The sequence below is a fragment of the Microtus pennsylvanicus genome, chromosome 7 (genome assembly GCF_037038515.1).
Source record: "Microtus pennsylvanicus isolate mMicPen1 chromosome 7, mMicPen1.hap1, whole genome shotgun sequence".
Classification (NCBI taxonomy): domain Eukaryota; kingdom Metazoa; phylum Chordata; class Mammalia; order Rodentia; family Cricetidae; genus Microtus; species Microtus pennsylvanicus.
In genome coordinates, this window is record NC_134585.1 from 47896442 (window position 1) to 47900908 (window position 4467).

The window sequence follows — 4467 nt, forward strand, 5'->3', positions numbered from 1 at the left end:
TCAGGTTGTTTTTTTTTTTTTTTTTTTTTTTTTTTTACCAGCAAACTGATGATAAGGCCCTATTACTGAAGACAACACTTACGTATTCCACTAAACACGTTGAACTTTAGCTGGTGCCTAACTAGAGCCTTCAACTGTACTGACCGGTGTTCATAGTACTGGAAGTGCTCGGTATGCTACCAGAGGAACAAGATAAACATCAACCAAACTAAAAGCCCTTTGGCCTACAATGCTTACTTGCATTAAAGATAAGCTGGTGTGCCTTTTCCGGTGGTGGCGCCGCACGGTGAAGACGTCGCGTTCATACTCGCAGCTATGCCGTCCAAGGGTCCGCTGCAGTCCATGCAAGTCTTCCCATGCAAGAAGACAAGCCACAGCCGTGATGCACCGCAAATGGGGAAATGGGCTCGCCAAGGTGAACAGACGTCCCCTGGAGATGATTGATCGACCCGTGTACACTGCAGTACACATTACTGGAGCCAGTTCTGGTGCTGGGCAAGGAGCAATTCACCGGTGTGGATATCCGGGAGGGTGGTGGTCATGTGGCCCAAATTTATGCTTTCCGACAGTCCCTCTCCAAAGCCCTGGTGGCCTATTACCAAAAGTATGTGGATGAGGCCTCTAAGAAGGAGATCAAAGATATCTTCATCCAGTATGATCCCACCCCGCTTGTAGCTCATCCTCGGCGCTGTGAATTCAAAAAGTCCGGAGGTCCTGGTGCCCGTGCTCGATACCAGAAATCCTACCGATAAGCCCAACTCAAAGATCAGGATTTACCTTTGTAATAAACATCCTAGGGTTTTAATGTTTCTTTTTCTGTGTTAAGGTCTTTTTGAGACGTGGTCCCTATGTTAAAGCCCTAACTGTCCCTGGAACTCATTGTGTAGACCAGACGGGCCTCAAACTCAAAGGTGTGTGCCACCACATCCAGCCACATTAAAAAGCATCTTCTCTGGTCCATGTGTGGTTTGTGGAGGTGGCAAGAAGAGGGATTTGGTTTAGTTTGTTGTGCAGTGCATTGTGGGCAAAGCCCAGGGGATACAGCTTAGCCTGTACACAGTTTTTATGGATATGGGTAAGTGCATGCAGACACCCTCTAGGTTTGTTCAATTGCTGCCTACCTTATTTTTTTTTAATTTATTTATTTAATTTTATTTAAAAATTCTAAGTTTAAAAAAAAGATAAGCTGATGCAATAGTTGTATAAAAGTTGTGGGGGAAACCAAACACTTTCCAATTGGATAGAATGCCTACCCCATGAAATAGAACCCGTGCCTAACATTGGACAGGTGGCCAAGAACCTGAGGCTAGAAACAAACTACACTTAAGGGCAGACTTCATGCTTATCAAGGACTTAGGGGAACACCAGATACTACTGTTATGCTTAAAGGACATAGCAATAAAATGAAATAAAACATCTCTTAATGACAGACTATTATACTCATAGGTCATCATCAGAAATGCTTCCTTTTGCAGTAGAGGGAAACAAAGACAGAGACCCACAACTGGACAAGGTACAGAGAGTGGGAGACCTAGGAACACTTAGACTTAAATGGGGTGCCTCCATCAAATCCTTCTCCTCAGGGCTCATGGAACCTAGTATAAGGAGAAATAGGAAGAGTCATTTATTTGGAAGATACAAAGGAAATGAGGTCTTTTAGGCACAACAGACTGTCACATATGAACTCAGAGAGAGTTCACAATATAAACTTTGAGCAGTATGCATACAGTCTGAACTTTTCTAAGGCAACAGGGTACCAGTGTAGAGACAGAAAGTAAAACAAGCTCCCACCCGTAAGCCAGAAGCTATGTCCAATTGACAACTGCTTGCTTTGGGATATTTGCACACTGTGTGAATGTTATTGCAGTGCACGGTGTAATAAAAAGCTGTACAGTCAATAGCTATGCAAGAAGTTTAGGCAGGATTTCTGGGGAAGAGGCATGCAGGAGAAGCCAGGAGACATGGAGAGGAAACAGGAAGTGCAAGATGGAAGAGAAGCAATGCTATGTAATAGAACATAGATTAATATAAATGGGTTAATTTAAGTTATAAGAACTAGATAGGAACAAGTCTAAACTATTGACTGAGATTTCATAATTAATAAGAAGTCTCCATGACATTATTTGGGAGCCAGGGCACAGAAAAATACTCATTATAACTACTTGTAAAGAAAAGGTATTTTTTTTCCCAGTAGAATCTACTGGGGCTACAAAATACACTTAAGGGCAGACTCCGTGCATTTCAATAGTTGGCCAGCACAAAATAAACTCAGTACTATTTTTGGAGGGTTCTTATTTCATAATACTTTGTCTGGACACTTTTATATTTTAGTCTTATAGATCTTTCACTTGTATATTATGGTTTCCAATTTTGTGTTTTCATGGGGATTTCTATGTGCACAATGTGTTGTGTCCGTATCTATATACATTTCTTTTGGCTCTTTCTTTTTGTTTATTTGTTTTGTCCCATTCAGGTTTTTTGTTTCTGCTTTTTATTTCTTATTTTCTTTGTTTGTTGTTTGCTTGTTTTCTAAGGAGGGAGAGAAAGAAAGGGTGTGGAATTGGGTGACTGGGGAGGTAATGAGGATCTGGGAAAATTTAGGGGAAAGAGAACAGAGATCAGATTGTATGTTGTGAAAAAAAATCGATTTTCAATAAAAATTAAAATTATAAGGAAGGTATTCTGTGGAAATGCTTTATGAATCCCAGAAATTTGAGCAGCCTTGGAGAGCAGGCTTTTGAAAAGGGCAGGCATGTCCTAGATGGAATCAATGATTTGCCAGCCAATGTTGTGATATATTCAAAACTTTGCTCTGGGAGTTCATATTCTTCATTTGCAAAATGGAGGATCATCTTACCAGCCTCTCATGAAGATTAGAAGGTAAACAAGAGGAAAACATTTAGCTCAGTGCATCTGGTAGGTTATATATGCCCTATATATAGGATTTTTCTTTAACACTCCTTTCTGTCTTAGACACTTTCGAGGGCCTATTAATTCACTCCTTGAAAACAAAATCCACTGGGAGGAATTTCAGCATCTAATAACATAGAAAATATTTTAGGACAAAAAAGGCACTGGGAGTTTTGAATAAATATAACAACCTGACATGTTGGAAATAAATGTACTGTGCTCAGTGTCCTAAAGTCATGAAAACAATCTATGATGAGCAAGTCTATACATGGATATGAATTGCTAAACCGAAGTATCAACAGCATCAATCTGATAGTTGGCATGCTTCTCTATTTGGTTCTTTGCAGAATTTCTCTGCTGAAAATGTAAGCTGTTGATAGCATCTGGAGGTCAAGAATTGTTTTTATAGAGTAGGTGAACAAGTCCTCCATATAATGAAAGGAGACTAAAGCAGAGTGGTCCTGTGTGTACAAAACAATTGAGTGGAAGAGCTGATATATATGTATGCCTGGGGCTCGAAGCTTCATGGCATCTGCTTGGTTAACCTCAGGTTTTTACAGACATATGACATCATAGTCCAGGTAATGCTGCAAATACCATGAGTTTTATTTTCTACTCACTAAATGAGGTCGCTTTGTGCATGTAGATATTTTTTCTTCATCCCCAGATCCGAGGAGACATACCACCAGAAATGGGCAAGGCAAGGAAAATTGCAAACTGGAATTATTTTTTTAACCTTAGTAATGAAACAGAACTATCAGTTTCTTTCTTTTTGGAAAGCATTGCTATATTTAAGAAGATGGCCATATGACTTATCACCTAAAGCAGAGCACGTCGGGGAAAGAAAGAGGGTGGTATTTGTAATTATACTAAGGTATAAGGAGCCAAGTGACCTGTGGTATGTGCTCATACTGTCCTTGAGAACTTATGTTGAGGACTTAAATGGTTGCCATAAAACAGAACTTGGGAAAAAAATTGCCAGTGCACTCCTATTTATCTCCTCTCCACTTAATGTCTGCCTCTCCCAATTGTCTCTGCGTCTTGTTTACAGATTCTTATTGTTATCCATGATTTTGCATTTTCCTTGCAATACTTGGAGACTGTGCTGAATACTGAAAACTCTAGTCATAGAATTGAAGACTGATCTTTACAAATTCCTTTATGATCACATATCTACTCCTGTTGATCCTACTGTGCTCCTTCTTGGGCAAAAGACATAGCTGTATACACTATGTGAAGATCTAGAATCAACATATTTGGTGAAGAGGTATTTTTTTTTTTTGGTTTTTTGAGACAGGGTTTCTCTGTGGTTTTGGAGACTGGAACTAGCTCTTGTAGACCAGGCTGGTCGCGAACTCACAGAGATCCGCCTGCCTCTGCCTCACGAGTGCTGGGATTAAAGGCATGCGCCACCACCGCCCGGCGTGAAGAGGTATTTTTGTTTCCTTGGGAATTTTTTAAATTAATTAGGAAAGAGAGAAGGCTTCTTTAGCTTCACTTTATGACTTTCATTTGTGAGGCATCTCCGTACATATACGTGTGTGTGTGTGTGTGTGT

At 40.2% G+C, this 4467-nt stretch overlaps 1 pseudogene; it reads left to right on the forward strand.

Annotated features, from left to right (window-relative positions):
• Positions 1-278: 278 nt before the first annotated feature.
• LOC142853727 (small ribosomal subunit protein uS9-like) lies at positions 279-805 on the forward strand (annotated as a pseudogene).
• The last annotated feature ends 3662 nt before the right edge of the window (positions 806-4467 follow it).